General features: G+C 43.1%; 1 protein-coding gene and 1 long non-coding RNA gene across 3 annotated transcripts in view; one reads left to right on the plus strand and one right to left on the minus strand.

The window, feature by feature from the left end:
- The window catches only part of LOC120638768, a 112,172-nt gene extending 104,241 nt beyond the window's left edge, over positions 1–7,931 (plus strand). Inside the window, exon 7 of the long non-coding RNA XR_005660701.1 lies at positions 7,484–7,931. This is a non-coding gene — a long non-coding RNA (uncharacterized LOC120638768). The remainder of the gene's footprint in view (positions 1–7,483) is intronic.
- The window catches only part of VIPR2 (vasoactive intestinal peptide receptor 2), an 87,089-nt gene that overhangs the window by 33,436 nt on the left and 32,191 nt on the right, over positions 1–21,462 (minus strand). The gene's annotated exons all lie outside the window — the stretch shown is intronic.

The following is a 21,462-nucleotide window of genomic DNA, read 5'->3' on the forward strand; positions in this document are numbered from 1 at the left end:
TTTTACAGATGAGGCAAGTGAGGCCAGAGATGTGAAGCGACTTGCTCAAGGTCACACAGCAGACAAGTGGCAGAGCTGGAATTAGAACCCAGTTCCTTCTGGCTCCCAGACCCATGCTTTTTCAACCCGGCCATTCTGCTTCAGTGTTCGGTACAGTGCTTGGCATTGGAAAGCACTGAACAAACCTCAAAAATTTTAGAGAATTGAGCTTCCGGGGTGCAGTTGGATCCTTGCAGTGGCCACTCTTACTACTGAGTGCATTCTGAATGACATGTTGTCAGCTTCATTGCAGCAAATTCACTCCACTTTTTCCTCCAATCTATAACTCAGTTTGGGTTAGCCTCCCCTGCTAGCCTGTAAACTGGTTGAGGGCAGGGAATGTGTCTCTTACATTGTTGTATTATACGCTCCCAAGTGCTTAGCACAGTGCTCTGCACTCAATAAGCGCTCAATAAAACAATTGACTCACTAGATTGTAAACTCTCTGAGAGCAGGAATCATGGCTTCTAACTCCATTGTGCTCTCCCAATGACTCGGTACAGTGCTCTGCCTGCAGAAGGTGCTAATAAATACTATCAACTGATTAATTTATTGAAAATCACTACACTGTCTAGCCCAAGATTACATCATTAGATGAAGGTCAGTAGAGACAGTTTTGCAGTGTGTTCAGTTCACACCTAGTAATTAATATCAACCAATGGTATTTATTGAGCTCTTACTGTGTGCAGAGCACTGTACTAAGCACTTGGGAGAGGGTAGTACAAGAGTGTTGGTAGACAAATTCCCTGCCCCCAGTCTAGACGGGGAGACAGACATTAAAATAAGTTAATATGGAGGACCTTCATGTGTAAAGATGGTGTTACACTCCCGGTGCTTACCATCCATGGATGCTAGTGTAGCTGTGTGTAACTAAATGTGCAACCAACAGGGAGCACAAAAAAGACTGGATTCCAATTAATAGCTACAGCTGCTATTTTCAGAATGTAATGCTATTTTCTTACTCTGATGTTTAGTCTCTTGGGCTGCCTGAAATATTTGTTTCAAAAGAGCCAGCCCATTTCTGCTTGCCGATTGGCCGGGATTGACTTGTCATTACCACTGTCTCCTACTGGTCCAGAGCTATGTTTCTCTGAGGTTGTATTTCACTGCACTTTACCAAAATCCATATATAGTGTACAGAATATAAACTCACATGATAAAACAAAAATATAACTTCAGAGTTCAAAGATAACGGAGGGACTGCAAGGGAAGTAAAGATGTACTAAAGATGAATAATGCAATGCAGGAAGAACCTCTCCCTCCCTCAAAGATATTTGTAATTCATCCACTACAGTAGCTCATGTCACCCAGAGAAAGACTAGAAAATGGTGCCAGGCAGAGTGCATAGCAATGAAAACAGCAAAACTTCCACAAATCGTGGAAGGGAAGCAGTATGGCCTAATGGAAAGAGCATGGGCCTAGGAGCAAGAGAACCTGGGTTCTAATTCCAGCTCCTCCACATACCTGCTCTGTGGCCTCAGGCAAGTCACTTAACTCTGCTCCTCAGTTATCTCATCTTTAAAATTGGGATTGAATCCTTCTTCCTCTGACTTAAACTGTTAGCCCCAAATGGGACAGGGACTATGTCGAACCTGATTATCTTGTATCTACCCCAGTGATAAGTACCATCCTAATTTTCTTGTATCTATCCCAGAGATTAGTATCATATTTGGTATATAGTAAACATTTAACAAATGCCATTAAAGTAAAAAAAGAGAAAAACAAAAGAAATTCCCAGACCCATATTGGTCTTTTCAAACAAACACATTCTCACTCACTCACTCTCTCTCACCATCTCTGAATCCAAAGGAGACCACACTCCCTCTCTCTCTCTCTCTCTCTCTCTCTATATATATATATATATATATATACACACATGTACGTTATCAAAGATGATACTGTTGATAGTGATATTTTTCTCCATGAGAAGCTAAAAATGCCAACATGTGTCAGATAACCCATTACTCTTCCCATCTTCAAAATCCTAATAAAATTTCATTTCCTCCATGAAGCTTTCCCTAACTAATCTCCCACCTCCCCATCCTTCTGCATCATCCATGCATTTGAGTCCATAACTCATAAGCAACTAAATGCTCACTCCACCCACAAGTCCCACCATGCTTATGAATGTAGCTTTATAGATGGTTGCTTCCTCTACCTGTAATTTTCCCCTACTAGATCGTAAACTTCTTGAGGGAAGGGATGGTACCTACTTACTCTATTGCTCTTGCCCAAGCTCTTAGTTCTCTGCATACAGTCCCAGCTGAGTAAATATCATTGTTTGCCTTCATTGTGGGCAGGGAATGTGTCTGTCAAATTGTACTGTACTCTCCCAAGCACTTAGTAAATTGTTCTGCCCACAGTAAGCTCTCAATAAATACAATTGATTAAGCAATCCCATCAGAGCCAATTACCAGTCAAACAGTGTTGGTATGTAGATAGGGCCAGGTCTCAAAATCACATAAAGAACAGAACCTACCATTTCCCTAAAAACATTTTGTGTTTTGCTTTAGTTTGATGCCATTTAATGCTACCTTGTCAGTTTCCCCCAAACCATGCTGACCTTAAGATTTTCCAGTTCTTTACAAGTTGTAGTACCTTTGGAAAGTGTGTTCCCAAGTAACGGCCAAGTTGGTGTAGACATGACTGCTAGTAGGTGCCAAACCATTCTCTAAACCCCACCCTTATTGTTATAATACATTAGCATCAAGATAAACCATAGTCATTCTCTTTGTTTTCTTTCAATCAATCAATGGTATTGAGCGCTTACTATGTTCAGAACACTGTACTAAGAGCTTGGGAAAGTACAATAAAACAGAATTAGTGGATACGTTCCCTACACATAGGGAGCTTTCCATTAAGGGAAGTAATTATTTTACAGGCACTGAATGAAGTCTACAGGATAGACTCAAAGTGTAGGAAATTGTCGTAAAGGTAACACACAAAGAATACTATATATCGATAGAATCTAGGACTTCCTTCAATTTTGGTTCCTTGCATTTTCTAGTAGGGGGGAGTGACAGCGTCAACATGTTCGACATCTCCTTTTTTAAATGACAGTTGAAAGCCACAGCAGATGTCTAAAAGTCATTTTGAAAAATCTTATGATATATGTATTATAGCCAAATGGAGTTAGCGGGGCACTAAAATTTTAATAAAACTGCCTTCTTGTTGCCAAGTGGTATTACAGTCTACTTTCGGGTTTACTCCCTCTCTAACAATACTTTCTTGTGACACTCTGTGTGGCAGAAAGCTGCCCAACATCTTAAATCACGTTTCTCTTCAGGAAAGAGTGGACAATAGTTTGATCCTAGGAGTGCATGCCAGTGGCTTCAGTTGGAGAAACAGGAAAGGACAATGGGAAAAGAAGGTAGATTAGGAAGCTGATGGAATACTAGATTTAGTTATTCAGCGTTGATTGAGAGAGTCTTTCAACCATGTGGATGAGTGATTAGCAGAAGATTGCACTTGGCAAGAGAATTAAAGTGACAAACTGCACTGAAAAGCACATTCAACACAGGCTGCAAAGGCATCTTTGACAGCAACCCCAATCTGCCCAGTCTGGAGGATTTTCCCAAGTTTCAAAGATCATTTGTTGCAACCCTTTAGAGGTGTGCAAATCATTATTTAAGGGGTTTTGAAAGATGTCTTCCAGCACCTCTGAGCCTCTAGATTGCTCATTCTTGCTATTAGATAGGAAAACTCATTTTTTTTATGGACAAATGAGTCTCTGTGTGCAGGTGAAACTTGGGGCCATGTATAAGAGAAAAACTGCTTTGAGGGGAAAAGCACCCAACAGCAAAAACTTGAAGGTGCTTCTATATGTAGCAGTTTGAAATGTTTTTCATTGTGTCTTTATTGCTGAATTGTACTTTCCAAGTGCTTAGGACAGTGCTTTGCCCACAGTAAGTGCTCAATAAATACAACTGAATGAAAGAAAGAAATGTTTAGCTACTCTTCACTTGGAAATTATCTGTTGAATATTTGTAAAGTATCAAAGTAAATGGAAACACTGATGTTCTATTTAATTATTTTCTTAGCTATATACTTAAGCAGTATTTTTTTCTAGATTCCTGGGCCTCAGAAGTGAAAGAAAATGATTGGTTTTTTTCCTCAAGTCTTTTAAATGAAGCAAAGGCAGTTTTTCAGTAACAAAGGGATTGGCTGTCTGTTACTTGGAGCAAGTAAAGAACAAAACAAGCTTTGTTTTTGAATAGAGTCTGGGGGGAAATACACTTTCCATTATGGTGACGGCCAAAATGGTTTAACCACAATCTAACTGAAAGATACTGAGGTTCCAGAAAGGAAGATACCAACCAGAGGCAAGAATAACTTGACACATTTTCACACTGTCCCATTGAGTAAAGTCCTATTTAGGATTTCTTCTCAGAAATATGGTTGCTTTACATCATCCAGAAAGCTGTTCTTTGAACAATGAAACAAGAATCACACTTGATTTTTATTATTTACCAATGTTATCTATGTTGACCTGGGTGCCAATTAGGTGATTTCATAATTTGTTGTAATGATTTAAACCTGCTCCTGAACAGGAGCAATTTCTAATAAGAAAATAGCTGACCAGTCACTCTAGACTGTGACAGTCTCCCTTTACCCTTTGATCATGGCATACTGAAATTTAGAAAGACCACTGAGATGACAGTCCACAGTGGTCACCCCTAGTTTCTACACTGGGCACAAGGTTTCATCTTTTGAACCTAAATGAACACTCTTGTTGCATTCGTCCATCTAATCCTGGCTCCTCTACTTGTCTGCTGTGTCACCTTGGGCAAGTCACTTAACTCCTCTGTGCCTCAGTTACCTCATCTGTAAAATGGAAATTAAATCCTTCTCCCTCATATTTAGACCCCAGCCCTATGTTGGATAGGGACCAAATCCACCCTGATTATCTTGTATCTTCCTCAGCACTTAGAACAATCCTTGAACCACATAATAAGAACTTAACAAATACCCCTAAATGAAAACAAACAAAAGAGCAGGATTAGGGAAGAGAGAATTGAGATCCATTTCTCTTATCTGAATGTATTAGAAGGAGTTAAAGCCACCTGCCCTAACAGTGTGTTGATGGGAGTAGCCTTCCAGTTTTTTTTCTATTTTATATATTCAGCTGACAAAGTAATGTTCACCAAAAGGGCTGAACTGAAGGTCAAATCAGAAAGATTCAGCCTCGTTTCCTACCTCCTTTACTTAGGATGCTAACCTAAAATTTAACCCTTTTCCTCCAAATTGCAGCTCTAGAATTCATAAATAAACTGGCAGTCGTCATGATAAATCACTGTTATTATTTGTGATTTAAATCCTAGACTCCTTCCCTAACTACATATTATGCAATGCATTAGCATAGAGGGGGGTTTTTTTCCAAGAAAATTTTTCTTTCTTAAACTTCAAATCTGAGAAAATTGAATGCCTCTCAAGGGTTTTGACTCTTGCAATGTAACTACCATATATTCCTCCTAATTTCTATCTCACTAGTTGCTAACCCTTTTATTTCCTTAGGCCATTTCATTCCCAAAGTATTTTGTTGGCTCAAGAGAGGAGGTAATCCCCTCGGCTCCTGGGCTATCCTCTGTCATCTGGCACATCTCAGCCCACCTCCTTCAACCTGCCTTCCCCATTAATTCCCAGCATCCCAAGTCATATCAACCCATCAGCCAAATCTAGTGCTCTTGTATCTATTTATAGGATACTCATTCTCAGCACTTAAGTATACATGCTTATTCAGGTGTACATTATAATGCATACTTTGATTATATTCTTTGTAAATACTTTTATATCTCTCTTCCCCTTAGAGCGTGAGCTCTTTGTGGACAAGGAAGATGTCAACTGCTTGTCTTGTTCTTTCCAAGTGCTCAGTACAGGGCAGCGCAGCCAGTACAGTACTACTACTAGGAGTGTAGACTATCCATTAACCACATTTCTGTGGGTCAGATAGGGAGTCCAGGTGACCCATCCTTTGCTAATGTCTCTGGGCTTGAGGCAGGGTCAAACCAAAAACCCTCCAGCTTCTATTTGGAATCCAGAGCTGCTGGCTGGTCTCCCATCTGACCCAGAGGTAGAGACCAGGGCAACTCTCTGTTGCCTAAAATATTTAGAAATACAAAACTGATTTGGTAGCCTATGTTTTTGATGGTATAGAGTGTACTCTATTTGACTCATTCAAACGTTAGTAACAATTTCCGGGGGGAGGGGGGACCCATTTATGTTTTCTGCAATACTCTGGAATTTTCTATGAAAAATGGATTTAAAAGGAAACTTAAGGTTTCTGTATGTGGCATGTCCACAAGACTAATAGTGTCAGAGCTCTAACAGCTGCTCTATCACTCATGTGGGTTTTGCTGTCTTGGGAAACAGATGGTGGAGGAAGGGTTTTGGCTAATCAATCAGTGGGATTTATTGATTACTGTACTAGCGTTTGGGAGAGTACAGTACAACAGAGTTTATAGACACGGTCCTTGCAAACCAGGAATCCCAGGGTTCCCTAAGAGGGCAGAAGAGATGAGAGGATCTTCTATCTCATGCCATGTTATTGCAAACTCCATGGTCGAGCTTTGCAGGAGTGGAAATATGGGGCCCCACATAACTCTGCGCCCTGCCCAAACCCAGCGCATGTTCAGTTCCAGGTTTTATGAGATGGCCTGGATCAAAATGGCACCACCCACTTTAGGGAGGAGGAACAAAAATGAAGAAGCCAGGGTTCACTTCCTGAGACTCTGCCATGGGATCCAGATTGCTCCACAGATCTAGAGTCCCCAAGGGAAGTTCCACTCTCTCTAGCATTCCCCAGAATGCTTTCCAGCTTGGCACTCATAGTGCCATGATCCCAGTGGGCGCCGAGCAGCCATCTGAGCCCCCAATCCCCAGGCTATCCTCCCACACAGAGCTTTACTGCACAGGTCGGTACATAGCTTTCTTGGAAGCCAGATGAACTATCTGTAATTTCAGGACCTAAAAATAAGGATCACCCAACAGATAGGGTTGCCATTTCCTTGTGTTCAATCTCTCAGAAATATCCTCTAAGTTTTTTCAATTTAGTGATGAGGGATTTAGCAGTTCTCATCAACAAGGATGTTATAGCTAAATCGCTCCATCACCAGAACAAAACATAATATCATCTGCAAATAGAAACCTTGGTGAAGAATATGCCAGGGCTGAAATATTGCTTAGAAATAAAAATCCTTCTTCAATTTCCTAGACTGATGTGATGCTCTGTGACAGGTCATATTAGTTAGTTTTGGTGAAAAGAAATGATATGATTCATCCTGACAGATTCCCTCCCCTTCTGCCCTCATGAGTCAGGATATTCTGAAAGGTGCAGTTTACAAAATTCTTAATTCCTTTCTTAAAATAAGTTCTGGGCAAGTGCCCAAACAATGAAACCTAGTTTCCTGTGAAGTCATGTTTCTACTGTTCTGACATCTATTTTTAGGGACCCAATGGGATCACACCAGAACTGCTTCAGTCAGGCCAAAAATGGAGGAGGCTGGCCAACGGAAGACAATATTAGGAGCTGGGACTTCCATGGGGACCTTGGGATTTGTGAGACAGAGAGGAGACCACCAAGATATCTCTTTTGGTTTTGCTCTGAACCCTGAAGGTGGAATCAGGGTTCTGGGAGTTCTTGGCTCCATGAAGAGGGGCCAGGCTGAGGATTGGAGCCAGGTCAGGGAATTCGCTGGACTACTGGACTGCAGCTTGGGCTCCACCGCAGCTGCCAGAGGCCAACTAGCTGGCAACTTCTCTTCTGCCCTGGCTCTGACCTCCACAACAGCCAGCAACTGCTGTTGCTGCTTTGAGGCTAAGGCAGCTTCATCAGTGTCCGTATGGAGTACCAGTGTGGAGTGGGGTAGGGTTTTAAAGACATTCTGAGGAGGATGAGAGGGTTTCCTATAGCCTTGAACTCCTCCAAGGCCCGGATGTAATGCGTCGGGGGAAGGGGGGGAGGGTAGGCCATCTGCGGGGGGTGGGGGTAGCACCAGGTGGGCGTGAATTGGGCTTACCAGACCTCAGCCCGGCTCTCTGGGGCGGGGGCTTAGGGGGATCAGGTTTGGCGTCCACCTCCATCCCCCCACAAGCCCAGGGCAGAGTGGACCGGGCGGGCACCTGTTCCTTGAGCCAGAGGGAGACCCGCTCCAACAGCTGGTTGCCGTCAATCAAGGTGAGGGCGATATAGAGGAACAGACCATAGAGCCCGGGCTTTGGGATCCACTGCAGCGGGAAGGGCAGCAGCAGGAGGGACAACCTCACCAGGATGTTGGCCACCAAGGTGGTCAGTCGAGTCTCGTTCACACTCGCGATCCTGGGGAAAGGAGCAGGGAGGCCCGGCCTGGCCAATCCATCTTCATCTTCACAGCCCTCCTCAAATCTGACAATGTCTCTCCCCAACTTCAAAGCCTTACTGAAGGCCCATCTCCTCCAGGAGGCTTTCCCTGACTAAGCCCCCATTTTCTCTTCTCCAATTCCCTTCTGCATCACCCCGACTGGCTCCCTTGATTCATCCCCCACTCCCAGCCCCACAGCACTTATGTCCAGATCTGCCATTTATTGATTTCTGCTAATGTCTGCTTCCCCCTCTAGATGTAAGTTCTTTGTGGCTAGGGAATGTGCCTGCTCTGTTGTTCTACTGTATTCTCCCAAGCGCTTAGTACAGTGCTCTGCACCCAGTAAGTGCTCAGTAAATATGATTAAATGAAGAATGAATGAATGAGGGGGCTGCGGCACCGTAACTATCCCCCGCCAATCCACCTACCAAGCCCTCGTCAGGGGGGTTGGTGCTGGGGTAGAGAGGGGTTGGGAGTGGGGACAAGGGTTGGGGGAGGGATGGAGGCGCTCATGTCTCATAGATGTGTCCATTCTCCACGCTTTCCTCCACAAAGCCCAGGGCTCGAACATGCATGGGGGAGTGAGGGTAGGTGGCGTGGATCCAGGGCAGACCGAACAGGAACAGCCCCGTGTTGATCAGAGCCACCAGCAGCAGGTCCCAGGGTAGGCTGTGCCCTTCACCAACCTGTGGTATGGACCACAGATATCCAGGGTCAGGCACCCCCAAAACACACTGACAAAGACACACACACACACACACACACAAACGTACACACACACACACACGCGCTCTATAAGCCATGCAGGAAGCAGTGGAGCCTAGTGGCGAGAGCCTGGGCCTTGGAGTCAGAGGACCTGGGTTCTAATCCTGGCTTCCCCTCCCCATGTCTGCTGGGTGGCCTTGGATAATTCCATTCACCTCTCTGGGCCTCAGTTACCTCATCTGTAAAATGGGGATTAAATCCTACTCCCTCCTACTTAGACCATGAGCCCCTTGTAGGGTGGGGGCTCTGTCTAGCAAACCTAGAAATGAGGACAGTTGGTGCCCTCACACCAGACTAGCGCTGAACCTTTATGGAACTGGAGTCTCTTCTGCTTAGCAAAGTTGAAACCAGATGCTTCACTTTCCCAATCTTGGTCCTCTAGATGGGAAACTCTTCCTCCAGATAGTAAACTCTTGAGGTCAGGGATCGTATTTACAGACTCTATTGTATTGCAGTCTCGCAGGGACTTAGTACAGTGCTCTGCACACAGTCAGTGCTCAGTCAATACCATTGACTGATTGATTGTTCTCACCCACAACAATAAAACCATCTTCTTATTCAACAACATTCAATAATTTTTTCACAATAGTTCAGCACCAGAGGAAGATGTTAAGTGGGATTGCATGAATTTCCTCCATCGTTTTATAATCTAAGTTTAGTAGGGATGCTTGTAATCCTGACGGATTAAACCTGTCACTAAAAGAAAGATCCAGGAGAAAACATCTTGTTTAAAATTCCTCTGCCAAATCACAATACAACTTGCACACTAAACATACAAAGCTTCCGGTTTCTAATTTCACAATCAAAATCCGGGAACAATTTGGAGGCTTTAACCTGCTGGCTTGGAAATAAAGTTTTGACCCCTTTAAGTCTTGGAACTTCTATTTTTTTAGATCAACCAACAGAAAACGCATGGGCAGATTACTCCTTTGGCAGATTCCACAGGTGGACCGTATAATATCTAAACATGATGTATTTGTACTTTCCCCCATTTTCAAAGACCTTCTGAAATTAGATCTCCTCCAGGATGCCTATGTGGATTAATCTCTCGACTCCCCAGGTTATATCCTCCTAGGCACTTAATTATTCACAACACCCAGTACTTTTTACATATCTTGTGTACTTATATACTTCCTCCTTTCTGTAATTTATTTGAGTGTCTGTCTCTCCCACTAGATTTTAAAACCTTTGAGGGCACAGATCATGTCTATCGATTCTTTGGTATATATTATCCAAGTACATAATACAGGGCTCTGTACACAGCAGGTACTCAATAAATGCTATCGATGGCACAGGCAGCATCTAACCCTGCTGCGTATGCCTGAATTGTTCTAGTAGAAACGTCAACACACACCTAAATGAAAAGGTACTGAGAACACTGCATCTCAAGAAAGGAAACAGATCAGCGCTGATTCTCAAGTGTTCGGGGGCATGTCACGCTTCATTCCAAAAAGCCAGAGCCAACTGTATGGGGTGACATTGATCTGGCTCAGTCTGCCCAGCGAGGATTAGGTTTTTAAGTGGAAAAAATTCGGGTTGTCAACCTGGATCACATGGCTACAGTGGAATAGTGGCCTGCAAATGTTCCGCAGGTGAGAACTCTCTCTCTTCAGCCACTGGAGAGCCATCCCCCTCTTCTGGCCAAGGAAGAGCAAGCAGCATTAGCTAAACCTGACTGTGGGCACTTCTGTACTGGTTTCAGAACCGTGATAAAGATCCATCTGGCAAGGCTGACTTTTCCACCCACAGCAGAGTTCTGTCTAGTTTTTCTTGGACCAAACTACCCTGCTATGAAATGGAAAAAAAAAACCAACCACCCCAAACCTCCACCCTCTATTAGAATGGATAAAAGGATTGCTGCTTATAGAATAATCAGACCACCCTGGACCACACTAGGCCTTGCTCAGATATCGCCAGCAATCATATGCTCAGTAAAATAACCCCACTTCTACCCTGAATCAATTAATGGGATTTATTGAGTGTTTACCATGTGTGTAACAAAGCACTAAAAGCTTGGGAAAGTACAATACTACAGAATCGGTAGATGCAATCCTTGCCACAAGGAGCTTACATTCTCAGCATCCTTGTGTTTAACTATTCTGAATAGCCAAGAGGACAAGTTGAATGGAAGATACAGAAAAAACTGTTGGTGTGGTGTCTATCACAGGGAGAAGCATCAAAAGTGTGAGGGTCAACCTACATCCTTGATCTCTCTCCCCAGTTCCTTGACACTGAGTCCCAGCAAGGCTGCTGCTGTACCATTAGAGGGCAACTGGACTGCCTAGCTGAGAATCTTCACCCACAGCTGCTATTGATCCATCAATCGATAGTTTTGTGGAAAGAACACGGGCTTGGGAGTCGGAGGTCGTGGGTTCTAGTCTCGGCTCCGCTACTTGTCAGCTGTGTGACTGTGGTCAAGTTACTCAACTTCTCTGTCCCTCAGTTACCTCATCTGTAAAGTGGGGATTAAGACTGTGAGCCTCATGTGGGACAACCTGATTTCCCTGTATCTCCCCCAGCGCTTAGAACAGTGCTCTGCACATGGTAAGCGCTTAACAAATGCCAACATTATTATTATTATTATTAGTTTTTACTGAGCTCTTACTTTGTGCAGAATACCACATGAGGCACTTGGGATGAGTAAAATAGAGTTTGTAGACACCATCCTTGTCCTCAAGGAACTTACATTCTACCCCCTTTCAAGAGGCTCAACTTCACACCACTCAGGGAAACAGAAAGAGGGAGACAGGTCTAAGTAACTGCTTTTTACTCTAGAAAATGACCCAAATTTGTATTTTTGGAATAACTCAGAGAGATCCCTTCGCTCAGTAATGCTGCGTTTCTTCAGCCAAAGCATGTGAAAGCACGAGACAACCATTTAAATAATTCAGACAAAGGTTGGTATTTTGTTTGAATTACTAAACAGCCCATCAACCTCTCCCTTCTGCTTTGACTGGGAGTGAAAAAAATATCTGAAATAAACTAGAGCACAGTTAAGGCAACCTGCAAAAAGAGTTAGAGGAGGAAGGATATCTATAATGTTACCTGAGACACTTGTAATGGAAGACCAAATTAAAAAGCCATTCCTCCTCACATTAAATATTTTAATCCTGTCAATTGGCTCGTAGAAAAGTTTCTTTTTTCTTTGCTTTTTTTAAGAAGTAATCAACCTGCAACCTGGCCCTAGAGAGGAGGTTTTTTTTAAAACAAGGAATTTAAGTGATATTTCTATGTACATGTCTAAATATAAATTTAAATGCTTTATCCTCACCAGTTCTTAGGGTGTAAGGAAACTGCAGGTTTCCAGGCATTTTGACTCAGTGATTAAATTGCAGCATTCTGAGCCACCGCTTGAAAGTGCATTAACAAATTACCCGCTGGTCTTCAGATGGAACATGACAATGCCAGATTCTTGACATCATGGAGGCATGATTTAAACACTCACTATGAGTCACCCTCACTTGGTTTAAGGTGTTGTCTCTCAGGAGTAAACAGGTACATTTGGAAACATTTAAAAAAATTATTTGCTATTCATCTGTCTCCAGATGGAATATAATGTGCTGTGCTACTGTCACTAAATATAGCACTTCAGGTGGCTAGTGCCATAATGCTCGGCTGCTGTAGTTTGGATGAAAAACAGCCTGCACGGAAAGCTTTACATAATGATGATCCAAAGTAAGAGCATGCCAATGCAGGCCTAATCCTGTGGCGATAATTGTGTGGTAATTGTACAGTCTCTTTGTCATGCATCTCCCCAGTGGTGTCATTAAGAGGATGTAACCTACCCAAAAGAGACTATAGGTAATAAGTGAGATTATGGTGTATTATCGTGCAATTAGCTTTACCCAGTCATCAATTTGTAGAACTTGATCTCATTCATAACTAAATGATTTTGCAGGGATTGGAGATTAGTTTTAAAAGCTGAGTAAGGCCATTCTAAATCCAAAGTACAGTTATGATTCGATAGTCCTAGTCCTTTGTCTATTAGTGTAGTGGTGAAGAAAGTTTATCAGTCCTTGAAATTCAATCAGTGGAATTTGAGCATTTACCATTTGCAGAGAGCACTGTATTTACTGTGTGTACAGCACTGTGCTTACTATGTGCAAAGCACTTCACTAAGCACTTGGGAGAGTACAATATGACAGAATTAGCAGAAGCTTGGCTTTTTCACCAAGTTTAAGTGCTTACTATGTGCCAAGCACCGTCATAAGTGCTGGGGTAGATACAGGCTCTGACACAGTCTCTGGCTTACAATCCAAGAGGTAACGGGCCTTTTAATATCCCTTCTACTCTCTGCTAATCATGCCCAGTCAAGATGAAGACAGTTTCCCAGCTGGTGATGGTCCAAACTGGTTTTTACATTGATCTGAGGATATTAAGGGGCAGAGCTCTAATCAGGAATCCTTTACTGGATTAACAACCTGCTCTCCTCAAGTCCCAAATACAAACCTCCCCTGTTCCCCAGAGAAAACCTCACCACATGGACACAAAAATGTCCTCACTTCCCTGCCCTTTCTCTTACTCATCTGGTCTTACGACTTCGGCTCCTCTGAGACTTCATAGCTCTAGATTGACCGATTCCTGCTGTCCTTCTTAACCCCAAAGTGCTCTCTTATCCACTCAAATATAGCCTGGGGTTAGCAAGTTCCACCAGAAGCCTCTTACTGACTGGTGTTACTCTCATCTGGCTTACTCTTTGTGGGGAGGAGAGAGAGTGTCTACCACAAACTTTCAGAAATGACTTGTAGAGGGGAGAACCTTTAATCGTTAGCCTAAGCACAATGGCTGTTCCTCTGCATGGTCTTTTTCCGGTCATCATCGATGGTACAGACATGCACACGATATCCTCCCTTACCCGATATCTTCCCTTAAACAAATGATTAGAACCCTATCTAATTAAGCTGCTGTTGAGTTGAAGACAAGTGGTTAACAAGTTCTGCTATCAAGAAATGTGGAGCTTTGGGAATTTTTTCCCTTAAAGCAGCATAGTTATTTACTCTTTGGAGACTCTTAGGTAATCACTATCAACATCAAGGAAGCAGAAGAGAGCAAACACATGGGCTAAAGGAAGAAGGTTTTTGACTTCTACACCAAATAGCTCCCTTTGGGACAGCATAATTGAGGAATTCTGCCCTCTGCCTCACTGCCAATCTTCGCCTTAGTCTGGGAACTTTAGTCATAGAAAAAAAAAATCAGTGAAATTGCACTGTCATAGTAGTATGCAAGGAAGAATGATACTTAACTTGTAAGTACAGCCAGTGGGGGGAAAATGACAGAAATGCCCGGCCTGGTATAAACTAACTCAAGTGTGATGCATGGCTGACTCATGCTGAAAATGGATGGACCCATCATTACATTTTCCAGAAAAAAAGGTATTCATCTGAATGAAATACCTTGGCCATTTTTTCCCCCTTTGAAAAGACCCACATTAAAGATCCTATTTTATAATTTACATCGATTCTCTTGTTATATTCAGTCAAACCCAATGTTTATTTCGGGAGCCAAATTCTTCCCTTGAATAGAATTAGATTTGAAGCCCATAAAAGTAGCTCGCATATAACCCTGGACAAAGTCTGACCTAGCCTAATCTGGGAATCCAATTAAAATAGTCAGTAATGAAAATGAAAGGTGGAGGGGCCAGTTCTGCTCTGCACTATGTGTACAAGGAGTACCGGGATCAGTGGTTCTTTGGCCCACCTGAGCATTCCATTGGTGGCTTAGCCTATCCTGAACGGTTAATCATCATTCGTTCCCTGTAATGCCGACTGGGAGAGCAAAATGCCTCAGAGCTCAAAGAAGAAACATCCTTGAATGGATCAGATTCATATTAGATGCCTGTTGTAACTCAATTGATTTAGATGCCTTAGAGGCCTGAATGAATTTAACCCACAGGAGAAATGGGCAATGAGCCATTCTTCAGGTTCAGCCTGATTTCAAGTTTGTTTTCTCTGATTTCACAAAGCCAGGCATATTTTTTAAAGATAGTCATTCCCCCCACAAGAAGCAATACTTGGCCTGAATCTCTCTGGAGCAAACCTATGCGGCAACTTAATGTGAAGCCTCCCTTTCTACCATGTGGACAGAATCAGTACTTTGGAATCATTTCTTACCTGCCTCATCTCTGAGTCCCTGGGAACCTTAACGTCAGTAAACCATCCTGAGTAACAGTCGAAATGTATCCCGAGCCCGATCTCCATATTCCACTATCACACTTGAGAGGCTAAAGGCAGCCCCCTCAGTCCAGACAGATGCCAGAGGAGTGGAGTGGCAGAGGGCTTATTGAGCTGTCGCTAATAACTGTCAATAGGTTGGGCCCTAGATCCAATTAGGAGGGTCACATGAGGATACAAGACCCTCAAAGGGCCTGGGAGACCTCAACCTAAAGCTGAATTTTCAGCCTCCTTGTTGACAGAAAATGCAAGTCACAGATCCCCCTAATATCAGTGCTGGTCAAAGTTCTCCTGACTGACTGACAGGCAGTGTTTCAAGTTGTTCCATTCCCAAGCCCTGTCCCATCATACTGCTGCAATCCTGGGTGGTTTGGGGGAATTTTGAGAGCTTCTCCACTGGTGACAGCTGGCACACAAATCAGCTAGCTCTGGGAAATAATTTGCAATGAGCCATTAAATCGGGCAGTGTCAGAAATAGCAATTGACCAACATTTGGGAAGCAGTGTGGCCTAGTGAAAAGATCGTGGTTCTGGGAGTCTCGAGTCCTGAGTTCTAATCCCAGATCCACCACTTGTCTGCTGTGTGAACTTGTACATATGGCTTAACTTATCTGTGCCTCAGTCACCTCATCCACAAAATGAGAATTAAATACTCCTCTCTCTGACTGTAAGCCTGACGTGAGAGAGGAATTGTGAACGACCTGATGATCTTGTATCTACGGCGGGACTTAGCACACAGTAAGCCCTTAACAAGAACAATTTTTAAAAAATTGGGCGGCGGGGTGGGCAGAATGCACTGCCATTTACCACACAACATCTTGGTCTATGGCTCTGGTTCTCATCCATGGACTATTTATACTAATGTCTGCTTTCCGCTGTAGACAGGGCAGGGATTGGGTCTGCTAATTCTGTTGTATTGAACTCTCCCAGGGGTTAATACAGTGTTCTGCACATAGTAAGCACTCAATAGATACTATTGATTGATGCCTTTCTGTCATCCAGTAAAACTTTGAGACAACAGTTTCTTGGGCTTTAAAAGTAAGGCTACTCTCAGATCTGTACATTAGAAGTAAATATTTTCAACCAATGTCACAATGCATTTACAGAACAGTGTGCTTTCTGGGTAGCAATTCCACCCAACTTTTCCTCAAATTAGAAATGAGAGTTGCACTGGGAACTGAAATCCAAAAACAGGTTTTCAGAAGAGAATTTCTCAGTGGCAGAGAGCCTTGTCTGCTTTCATTTTGTTTCATTGCTTTTTGAGGAACTCAACAAATAAGATCAAGTATCCATTTCCTGCCAGCCTTACTCCAGGACTCAGAAATCTTGGGCTTATAAAAGCCTAGTTGAACATCTTTGAACCCCTTTTCTTCCAGAGGCTGACATTTCTAATAGCATGCTTTCAAATGGGGTGAGAATTATGATAGAGCTTCTGTTATTTCTCTGAGAAAACTCTTGTGTTCTCTAATAAACCTCACTGTTGGGATGAAATTTTTTAAAGTGGCTGAATATTGAAAAGAAACACAATGTACTCACGTTTTTATTCTATTTACCATCCCACTTTATGATTCTCCTGACTGAAAATGCATTTCTTTCCAAGGTCTTATAGATGATGAACTCTTAGATGGACTTTTTTATGACATTTGTTAAGCACTTACTATGTGCCAGACACTATACTAAGTGCTGGGGTAGATACAAGCTAATCAGGTTGGACAGAGTCGATGTCCCACATGGGGCTCACAGTCTTATTCTCCGTTTTACAGACGAGGGTGCTTCTGACTCCCAGGTCTGTGCTCTACCCACTAGGACACACACTTTGAACATCGATATCCCTGAAAATTAACAGGTAGTGATGGCTTTTTTCTGATTTCCCTCCACTGCCTTGTTCTCTGTGGGACAGTGAGTTCAATCACAATCAGTGTGGGGTGCCCTAGTGCAGTGTGATCAGTGCCACCAAAGGAGAAAAGACTTGTTTTCTCCATTTCTAATGCTAATGCCTCCAAACGGTCTTTGCCCATCTCAGGATCATGCTCCAATCTCAGATCTAATTTACTGCCCACTTCCACCCCAACTTTTTCCCATCAATATGCTTTTCCTTTAACTGGATATCTCAGCTTTAAAATCTTTGTTTGTGACCCAACAAAGGAACATGGCTGCCCCCATTTATTTCAAACTGAGAATTCAGTTCAGTCGTTGATTGGCCGTTCCCCTGCACTGATAACGAATGCGTTAAACTGAACGATCTCCACAGCCCCTCCTCGCCATAATCATCTTCTTGATTTATCATACCATGACCAATACCCAAGCTGTATTTTGATTTTGGTTCTATTTTGAAGTGCTTCCTCAATGCAAACACTCACATCACTAACTGTTCCCTATTGCAAAAAGGAGACAACCTCAGAGCCACCCAAATAAGGTAAACCTATGCCCTTTTTACTGTTTAGTCAATTGCCCCTTTCCCACACTAAAATACTCATCCACTTCTCCCTAAAGTGCAACCCATGCCTCACCATGCTGAGGGTGTAAGGAGGCCGGAAGAACCACCTAGACCATCTCGTGGTGGATGGGCTCTGAAAGTATGCTGAAAATAGCTAGCTAACATGGGCAATTGAATAATAATAATAACTGTGGTATTTGTTAAGCGCTTACTATGCACTGTTCTAAGCACTAGGGTAGATTCGAGGTAATCAGGTTGTCCCATATGGGGCTTAGTCTTAATCCCCGTTTTCCAGATGAGGTAACTGAGGCATAGAGAAGTTAAGTGGCTTGCCCAAGGTCACACAGCAGACACGTGGCACAGCCAGGATTAGAACTCATGTCCTTTGACTCCCAAGCCCGTGCACTTTCCACTAAGTCACGCTTCTTCTTGAAGACTGCAGTGGCAGCTAACCCTGTTAGCAGGGTTAACCTTGGCACCTGCTACTAGTCCATGGTGTTAAGGCACTGACACCATGCTGTGTTCCTCCAGCTGAATATAGATTTTGCATGTAAAATTCTTGTGTACACTTTGCAAGGGATTGCACCCCTGCCTGGCTACTTGGTGTTGCAATCTTTGCCCCATCAGGAACACAGCTGACAGAGGGTGCTTGGCATTATGCAAACCACTAGGTCTCTATTCAGTTCCTTCATGCAGGTTCTTGGCCCTGAAGTCTTCCTGACTGGACTGAGGCCCATTCAACACTGATACCAGGAAGCTCCATCAATCCATTCGCTGAGGGGCATCCTAATTTGTAATATTTGCTTGGCTCTTGTTATGTTCTGATTAGAGTGAAGCAATATTTCTTCTAATCAGAAAATAAATGGAAGGAAATGCCAGTTGCTACGTTTTCGTGTGCAAGTGAATGGCTCAGTGACTGCATAGGAAGGGGGTGTTTATCATTAAACGAACAAACAAGCTTCCAAATAATTTATCTCAAGAAAAGTGATAACTGTACAAATAGAGGAAATTTCTGGGGGGAGGGAGCAGAGGAGGGCAGGTTCATTTTACATTTTAAAGAGCAGCTGTGCTTCCTCAAGTAGCATTTTCCTTTCTCAGTCAATCAGTGGTATTTTTTGAGGGTTTACCAGGGGCAGAGCACTGTACTCAGAGCTGAGAAAAGTGCAGTGTAACAGAGTTGGTTGATGTAATCGTGGCCCATGAGGAACTTACAGTCTACAGTTTCAAAAATCACATCGATTTTTAGGACCAACTCTGTCAGAGAGACCTAGGTTCTGGAAGGCAGGGCTGGGGGATTCTGAACAGATCACAGAGGAGGTGCCTATTTGCTGCACGCTTGCGGGATGCCCGTCACCTTACCATTAGCAGAAGCACCGAGAGCTGTTTCTATAGGAAAAAAAGCCCTGTTTCCTGTGCACTGTTCTTTCCCAGGGCCATGGAAAACAACAACGCTACTGTAAACCATAAAAGTAGCTGGAGAGCAATAGCTCCATACGAGGTTCTTTTATTATTACAAATCCCAAAAGCTGTTGAAATGCCATTGCAATTTTACCTCTATATCAACATGGAGGTGTTATTTTTAGAAATAACAAATAACTGTTCCTCCCAAGATCACCTCTAGAAATGTGGTTCCTATCTTGCTAATAACAAAGCACTTGATCTATTTACATAGTACTGCATTTACCTACAAGTAATATTTTTCTCCACCTAGGGAAGAAAGTCAAGATAGTTTTAAATTAGTGTCTATAAAAATAGAGAAACAGCATCGCCTAATGGATAGAGTATGAGCCTGGGAGTCAGAAGGACCTGGGTTCTAATCCTAGCTCTGCCACTTGCCTGCTGTGAGAACTTGGGCACTTCACTTCACTGTGCCTCATTTACCTCATCTGTAGAATGGGGATTAAGGCTGTGCACCCCATGTGGGACAGGGACTGTGTCCAGCCCAATTTGCTTGTATCCATCCCAGCGCTTAGTACAGTGCCTGGGGCATAGAAAGAGCTTAGCAAATACCACAATTTTTATTATTATTGTTAATAATAGTAATACAATTTATTGAGAGTCCACTGAATGGAGTGCACTAAACATCGCATTACACCCATTGCACTGGACACTGTTTTGAACCATTGGGAAGGTTCAAAACAGAGAAGTGACATCTTCCCTACCCATAAAGAGCTTGCACTAAAGGGAAAGACTGGCAAGGTCTCTCTTTGGAGAAGCAACGTGGCCTATGGGATTGAGCACAGGCCTGGGAGTTAGTTCTAATCCCAGCTCCCCGACTAGTCTGCTGGGTGACCTTTGGCAAATCACTTAACATCTCTGTGCCTCAGTTATCTCATCTGTAAAATGGGGATTAAGACTGTGAGTCCCTTCTGGGACATGGACTGTGTCCAATGTGAAATTGTATATATTTTCATTACCCTATTTATTTTGTTAACAAAATGTACATCGCCTTGATTCTATTTATTTGCCATTGTTTTTATGAGATGTTCTTCCCCTTGACTGTATTTATTGCCATTGTTCTCATCTGTCCGTCTCCCCCGATTAGACTGTAAGCCCGTCAAACAGCAGGGACTGTCTCTATCTGTTGCTGACTTGTTCATTCCAAGCGCTTAGTACAGTGCTCTGCACATAGTAAGCGCTCAATAAATACTATTGAATGAATTACTTTGTATCTACCCCAGTGCTTAGTACAGTGGAGTGCCTGACACACAGTAAGCGCTTAGCAAATACCATATATATATATATTTTTAAAAAAGGTAAACCATCCCTTTGAAATGTGGGATTGAAGACCCACCTGGGGTCAGTGTTTTGGAAAGACTCTGTTCAAGGTTACAGGCTTGTGAGATAGTGAGGGTAGTGGTGTTCTCTACACTGATTGGAAAGACGGGGGAAGACAAAGTTTGGGTGGGAAGATGAGGAGTTCTGATTTGGACATGTTTGGTGACCCCATGAGAGGTCTTTTCATCCTGATCAGAGGTGATATGATCAATGGAGAGTCTGTGTGGCTGAGACAATGTAGTCCCACACTATTTTTAGCTACTGTGGTGAGAGGGGTGAAGAATAAATTGCCATTATTTCCTCCGGGGCTGAAATGAGGCTCCAGCCTACTATCGTTGTGAAACAGCAGAACTCTGCCAACCACAAGGTATCCTGAGAAACTGGGGGGAGGAAATGTACATCATGCAGCCCCCAACCCCAGTGTGCTGGGATAACTTGGATGGAAATCAAAAAATAATAATAATAATGTTGGTATTTGTTAAGCGCTTAATTATGTGCTGAGTACTGTTCTAAGAGCTGGGGTAATAATAATAATAATGTTGGTATTAAGCGCTTACTATGTGCCGAGCACTGTTCTAAGCGCTGGGGTAGACATAGGGGAATCAGGTTGTCCCACGTGGGGCTCACAGTCTTAATCCCCATTTTACAGATGAGGGAACTGAGGCCCAGAGAAGTTAAGTGACTTGCCCACAGTCACACAGCCGACAAGTAGATACAGGGTAATCAGGTTATCCTATGTGAGGCTCACATTCTTAATCCCCACTTTACAGGTGAGGTAACTGAGGCACCGAGAAGTCAAATGACCTGCCCAAAGTCACACAGCTGACAGATGGCGGAGCAGGGATTAGAACCCATGACCTCTGACTCCTAAGCCAGTGCTCTTTCCACACTTCTCTAATGGGATTTGTTTATGCAGAACTGTATAAACTTTATGCAGA

The sequence above is a fragment of the Ornithorhynchus anatinus genome, chromosome 13 (genome assembly GCF_004115215.2).
Source record: "Ornithorhynchus anatinus isolate Pmale09 chromosome 13, mOrnAna1.pri.v4, whole genome shotgun sequence".
NCBI classification, from domain to species: domain Eukaryota; kingdom Metazoa; phylum Chordata; class Mammalia; order Monotremata; family Ornithorhynchidae; genus Ornithorhynchus; species Ornithorhynchus anatinus.